The sequence below is a fragment of the Pleuronectes platessa genome, chromosome 23 (assembly GCF_947347685.1).
Source record: "Pleuronectes platessa chromosome 23, fPlePla1.1, whole genome shotgun sequence".
In the NCBI taxonomy this organism is placed as follows: Eukaryota; Metazoa; Chordata; class Actinopteri; order Pleuronectiformes; family Pleuronectidae; genus Pleuronectes; species Pleuronectes platessa.
Window position 1 is genome coordinate 4,347,024 of NC_070648.1, and position 7,529 is coordinate 4,354,552.

At 40.9% G+C, this 7,529-nt stretch overlaps 1 long non-coding RNA gene across 1 annotated transcript; it reads right to left on the reverse strand.

The window, feature by feature from the left end:
* Window positions 1-2,434: 2,434 nt before the first annotated feature.
* On the reverse strand, window positions 2,435-5,187 carry LOC128430309 (uncharacterized). The gene is made up of 3 exons (XR_008333993.1): window positions 5,095-5,187; window positions 4,928-5,012; window positions 2,435-2,561 (listed from the first exon to the last, which is right to left on the reverse strand). It is a non-coding gene; the product is annotated as an uncharacterized LOC128430309 (long non-coding RNA).
* Between the last annotated feature and the right edge of the window lie 2,342 nt (window positions 5,188-7,529).

Genomic DNA, 7,529 nt, shown 5'->3' on the forward strand with positions numbered 1-7,529 from the left:
CCGCAGCTTGTAAACCCACGAAAGAGAGGTGTCATATTACATGTCTATTGGGACATTAGTGGGATTTAATAAAGGATTTTTTAAATATAAAGTCAAATCTGCCTAAAACAGCTCCCAGTTATTCTTCTCAGCATTTGTAAAAACCAAAGCCTGAACAACAGACGACTCGTGTCTGTGTCTTCCTGACAAACTTAACTTCATGAGGAAAAAATGAAGTGCTTGAAAAACAATGATTATATATCATCATTCTGCTTCTGTGAACACAGACGACAGCCTGTAGTTCTGACTTCAGCATCGATCAGGTCCGTGTTTATCATTCAAGCTTGTATTTTGACATTCTCCTCTCTGTGTGTGTGTGTGTGTCTGTGTGTTACTCTGTAATGCCCACTGTATTTTTCACGGTGCACACCTTGAAAATCCTCCCCTCTCATCCGAATCCCAACTTCTCACTGTGGCCTGTGAAGTGAGAAATGTCCCGACCAGCACACTCCACTGCTGAATAACCAACGTGTTTAAGCATTTTCTCTTTCACTTGAAGGGCGTGTCAAAAAAATAAGGGGGAAAAGTGCTCCTCTGCTTTTTTCACAAACTCATGAACTAGTAAGAAAGTCGAGGGATTCGTGTGCTGCAGGAACAATTTTTGAATAATCCCCATGCTGCTGGAGTTCTCTCTGTGTGGTAAAGCATGACAGCAACACTAGCAGGGTTAGCGGTTCGATTCCCTCTGGGGTCGAGCGTGGCAAAACCTACGTAGCAGTTCTCGACTTGAACAGCGATTGTTAAATGAATGTACAAAGCAGCCGCAGCTCTGGTTCAAGGTAAAACATCAGGCTTATTAGTCCTGTCGAACATGCAGCTGCTACGCCCTCCATTCCTCCACCCTTCAGTGGAGAGGGGGACAGAAAAGAGAAACTCACAAGAGAGGAGGAAAGTGGATATGAAAGACAAAATGGAAAAAGTGCACGAGGAGAATAAAACAGTAGAAAGGGCGACGTGGTTGAGCAGCGGTGTTTCTGAGAAGTAGAAGTAATGTGTAAAGGAGAAAAGAGGGAGCTTGATGGGGGGGGGGGGGGGGGGGGGGAGTGAGAGTAAAGAACGGGACGAAGGTGTGAACGGATGATGGGAAACGAGATGAAGAAAGAAAAGACGCTAATGAAAACTATTGTAAATGTTAAATTGCCTTTTTTTGGACTGTTTGAAAAATCTAAGCTGGGTTGTCCTGCTAACAAGACAAACCCAGATGAAAACATAACCTCCTTGGCAGAAGTGAAAGAGATTAATATTCTTTAAAGATATTCTCTCCTTTCATCTGGTCGACCTCGGAGGTCACATGCTTCCCGCCCTGAAAGCCCTCCAGTCGTTTCTGAGACTCTGACGTAGAGAGAGACTGAGTAGAAGCTGAGGGAGTGTGAACACTGCCTGCTGCAATACCACAAAACCATAAAAGACCCGCAAATGCAAATGCACATCACAGTTTATGTGTTGTGAACGTCCATTTATGAGATTTAATACGTGTGTTTTGCTGCTTGCATACTGGCTGCATTGGGCTATTTGTGTCTGTTCACGTGTCTTGTGCGTGGGGATCCATTTATAAGCTCTGCTATTATGTTTCTCCACGTCTGTTTATTGTTTTGAGCCGGTTACACTATGCACACTGTTACCGCACTTGCTCTCCATCATTCCCATAAAGCCGGCCCCTAAATCATTCAGCGGGCCTATTCAATTTCAAATGTGAGAACCATTGAGGTAATTCAGGGACCCGGGCATCGACCCCTCGGAGGATTTCTACTTCCCACTTCTTCCTGTGCTGCACGATCAGATTGAAGAGAGACTCTCTGCTGCTGCTGTGTAACCTGGTTAATGTGTGTTGCCATCGCACATCTACATTTATAGTAAAGAATATCAAAAGGAAATCAAATATTTGTGTCTGTGACAGCACGCCTGACACGATGTGGTTTGACCTCGTGTGGAAACAGAAGGATAAAACATCTGGAAATACGATTTTAAATAAATGGTAAAACATCTTTAACTCTACAGGCGACTGGAGAGTTTCATTCACTTCCTTCCACTGGATGAACCAGATGAGTCTGTAGAGAGCATTTCTCTCAGTTCTTCCTCCTCCAGCCCTGTCGGTGCAGTGGGATGTGAATGCTGACACCACGGTGAACGTGTACGTCTCTGGTTTAATAAAAGACCAGCGATGATCTGTCATCACGTCGGGAACATGGCGAGTTCATAACTTGTCAAACAGCATTTTGAAGGCTGTGAAAACTATCACACGACAGATCCTGGTTCTTTCTCCACTCTGCAGACATCACATCCCAATTTCTGTCCTGACACCACCAGTGACAGTCCTGTGTGTGTGTGTGTGTGTGTGTAAACATGTCTTGTGTGTTTTGCACCTACTTCCTGAGGACATGTGCTTTGGAACAACCAGCTTCTGTCCCCGCCTCCATCCACCAGGACACCGTCCCCCGGTCGACTCTCAGCTCCTTGCCTCCATCGGGAGAAATCTCCTCCGCAGCATATTGTGGTTCACACAGAAATGGCTGATCTGTGGTCTGTGATAAAACATGGAGGAAAACATTGTTGCCCATTAAATATTCATCAGCGCCACACGACTCTGCAGCCAGTTTGGCAGATTGCTGAAATGAAGAAGTCGACTGGCAGAGAAAGCGACTGTGGAGTCACCAAACAATTGTGGAGGTGTAAGTTATCACACTGTCAGACTTGTAACGTCGCTAAAATCCTAAAAAAAAGAAACTTAGGGAAACTAAATTTGCACAAATTTGGTTTGATATCGCAAACCAAAGTTCTTGTTTGATGAAGCATTGAAATTATCATTTACTTTTCTGCGACCTACAAGTCACACGTCCTCTCTGGTAAATTTGAGGTTTTCATGGTCGTTGTTTTTTTACAGAAAACTGCTCCTATTCAGTCAGTTTTAAAAATAATTAATCCACAAAAGAAAGTTTAACGATGACAATACGACAAAAGGTGGAATAATAAAGGAACAGCTGGTAAAAAATAGTTTTAAGTCCTGAGTCCTTCATATCAAACAATGTTTATACCGGATGTCAACAGGAGACAACAATGTTTAATAATTAAGAGAATTTGATGGAGGAAATATTAACAACAACAAAAACACCCAAAAATGTTTTAGGTGCATATTAGATCAGTATTACAAAAAGGAGCAGGAGAAAAATGCAGAAACTTATTGATGATTCATCTCCAGACAATGAGACCTGAACTTTCTGCAGTCACACAGAAAGAGAAGATAATCAAACAGTGGGCTGATGATTTCCCCCTGGTGACTGCATGCAGTATAGGTCATAATTCCAACTTGAAAATGGTTTCTGTCAGTTATACAGTTCTTATCAGACTATTTGTTCAAGAGTTTATTTATCTGATGCTATAAAGACAAGTGGAAACATCATGATTGACAGCTGAGACTGACGGATGAATCCAGGTTGAGGTCAAAAGCACAAGATGGCGTCATTCGTATCCAGGACATTTCGGTTTTTATTTGCATAGAAGATGAAATGAAGATATCTTCTATCTTTATATAACCTGGTATAAAATGAATAATCCTGCATAATTTGCAGATAAACAAGAAAGAACACAGCCTTAATAATAGACAGGATTTACAGGATTGTAAAAGTGTTTTAATCATGTCTCATAACTCAGATAAAGGTTTCAGTTCTGATATTCTTTATCTTTACTTCATTGAATTTATGGTTAAATGGTTATTTAATAGATAGTGATTAAACAAATGCTGATACAGAACCTCTGACACTGAAAGTTATGTAATTAATGTCGGGTTTGATAATCACAAAGTACAAGGACACTTTTAGAAAGAGGACAGAATGACAAATACAAGGAGCTCAGGTCTCAGCAGGGGGCAGCAGCCGTCCAGCGTTACAAGACAGGTCGAGACAAACGACTCTGGACAGGACACACAGAATGATCTATGGCCGCCTCCTGCTTCTTCTTTTTGAAAAGTGCCTTTCAGGAGGTTTGGCCTTGAAAAACTTGTGTCATCTGCACCAGAGCCCAGAGATCAGCTGCTGCGTTTAGAGGTGGGACGAGGGTTAAAAACTGGCTCATCAATGTCATTAATACTCAGTAAGAACAATGATGGAGGCTGAACTGGGCCAACGTGATGGAATCAGGCCGTTTCTGCACTGGCAGGGGGGGGGGCTTATTTGAGCAATGGTGAAAAATAGAAAAGATGGTACAATGTGTTTCCACTTCCTCACACGTTACAGAAATGAAGTTGAAACATCCTGAATATAGAAACAGTCGTCTTGCATAGTTGGAGCCAGATGGGGGAGGAGCCAAGGTATCGAAGACGATGATGATAAACAAGCTCGACCAATCACAGGGTCGGGTTCAGCTGTCAATCATGACGTTTCACCCCATTTTAATAGACTCAAATAATTAAATTAACTCTTTAACAAACAGTGTGTTAAAGACCTAATTAAAGTGACAGAAACCATTATTATTTGATGGACACTTTGTTAAATGATCATGTTTATAATATTCTTACTTACATTTTGTTTTACTCACAGTTTTCATAGTGGAAAGCAAATAAATATTTTCATCGTGTGACAATAAACACTTAGAACTTGAACTGAATGCTAACATGCTGTTGTTTAGCAGGTATGATAGAAATATAACAGCTGCTACTGTATCTATATGCTAATATGAATATGCTTAAATAAACAGAATGACAACTGTTGCTATGATTGACAGCAGCAGAGAACAAAATTATTGTGGGTTTTGTTTTATTCCTGGATTTTATTTAAAATATTGCAACATTAATTGCGTATTAACAACTGAGCAAAACAACAACATGCTAGTCTGAATTCAGTGGTTTGTTCATAAACAAAGAAAATAAGAACACAACAAACTTGGTGCAACTTACAGAGTTAACCCACTTTGAATGAACTCACTCACTCTTTGACTCCAGTGCAGCCACCACACCTGGACTCCCACAGGTCCCATCTCACCTGTGGATCATTAAATACACAAAACCCACTCAGGTTAGAGAATTAACTAACACACAAAAGTGTAGAAGTGAAGATGGTGTACTTTTTCACTTCCTACACAGCTCACGTTCCTTCCTCCTGGAATCATCACACAGGTAAACCACAGAAAGGTGAACACGTGATTACACCCCCCCAGCCATCACTCAGACTACTTCCGGGTTTGTGACGTTTGGCGGGAACATTCGAACTCCCGCGGGATCTGTCTTAAAGAGACAGTGTCCCAACAAATGAACAAACAGCTCTTACAGCGAAGAGGAAATCATCAAGTTGGGTTTCAGCCTGTGACGTGATACTAACATGTGATTCAACAGGAATATAACAATTATAAGAATATTATAAGAATAATATCCTGATATTAAAAGAATAAGGTCTTAATATTAAGAGGATTGGGCCATATAAGACTTTTTCCCATTCAGTTAAAACTGCAGTCTCTTAAGATTTTGACTCTTCTCAGTTACTACTTTATTCTCTATGTAATTATATAATAAAGTTGTGATCTAATGAGAAAAAAGTCACAATATTACCAAAATAAAATGATAATTTAATGAAGAAAAATGATAACACAAGATTTTTTTCATTTTAAGTGACCCTCATACTTTTTGTGATAGATAGATAGATAGATAGATAGATAGATAGATAGATAGATAGATAGACTACATTAAACCATGACATACGTTTTAACAAGGGAAGTGAGACGTCCTCATCAGATAAAACTGTAATCAGTAAAGTGACAACAGCTTTGACTCTACTACTATAAAAATGGACAGGACTGGCTCCAACACAGAATAATGACTTGACGTTATCGTGTGCATAATATCGAGTGTGACAGCCACATGGCAGAGTGTGACGAGTGTGTTTTAAACAAGCTGCTGTGTAACTGTGCTGACTGAACTAACGTCTAATGGCTCTAAATACTGCAGTTGTCAGAGAGAACATCAATATGGAGCCGATATGGAGCGGGAAAAACAGACCCCAGGAACCCCGAGAAAAATAAACGGGTGAAAAATGAACACAACCGGGAGCGAGAACTGAGCAGCAGTGGGAAAAGATAGACTCCGTGGCAGAGGGAGAGAAATGAAAAGATAAAGAACAATGAGAAGAAGCAGAGATTAAGAGAAGGGGGAGTGTGGTGACAGAGAGGGATGGCAGCAGTAGTGGAGGAACAAAGTTTGTCCAGGAGAGGGAAGAAAGGGAGGACGTGACAATGAGAGTGTGTGCAAGTACAAGAAATACATATATATATCATTCTGGAGAACAAGAGGCGAGCATGGGGGAGATGGATAGAGATCTGTTTAACCTGGGACAAGGCTGCTTTCCAGTGAAGAGTCGGGGACATTTATCATGCAGCACATGGAGAGGGGACATGGGGACATTAGTGACTGATCATACTGTGATCACACTGCTCCACAACTATCACAGGGATGGAAACAACATTTGTCTTCAATCCTTCATGGTGCCCAGAGGATGAAACCTCACCGACCTACAGCGCCATCGTCAGATCCAAACTTTTCTTGGTGTGTACTTTGGTTTATAACCACACAACAGGAAACTAACAGTATTCTCATGAGCCGTATCTGGACTTTGTGTTTAAGTAAATGTCGAGTAAGGTTCACCATGACAAATATAATAGCAAAAATTCTACTCACACATTTATGCATCAGAAGCCAACATGATCGAGGTGCTCTATCGCCCTCTATTGGCCAGCCGCCCCTGTTAGTATAACTAAGAGACGATATTTACTGGCAAAGACGTTAATCTCTTCTGCAATAATCTAATCAAATCAAATATCTAAGTATTTAATTATCAGACTTTTATTGGGAGAAATTAGACTGGTTCTAACTAGATTAACAAATATAAATGACATACATCCATGCTTTTACTTTACTCTCTTATCCCCAACGCTGCTGCGAGGTGACGTCACATGGCCGAGCTCTATCGAGAAGTTATGAATCATCTCTAGACTTTCATTATAAAAACACCTGTGTGCGCTTTTGCGGAAACATTGAATAATGCATTTCCACAAATACGCTTTCTAAAATCTCCGGAGAATATTTTCCCTTTTGTCTTGTTGGGACAAACCTCCGTGACCTCGTTGGAAGTTTATTTGCAGCACATGACGTGCGATGCTAACTTTTTTTTTTCCCCACAGCTTTTTCTTTAATGGAACAATTCAATCAGCACTTCTTTTTTTTTTTTTTACACTGTGTGATTAGAATCACATGTCTGGGGAGAAGGGAAGGGCCAAGCACATGACCTTTCAGTTATGGGATGGCCTCTGGTGGTCGGGCTCTTATTAAATGTTAAGACTAAATGTTGTGAGTGAGAAATGCTGAGTGTTGTTTTTCTTTTGTTCACCGGTCTCATTGTGTCCCTTCTTCCAAGCTGTAACTTAAAGGTAATTGTCACACATGCCCTGTTTGTACTTTCTCCACTCATCAACACCAGGGCGTTATTTCCACCTCTCTGTCCCGCTCACAT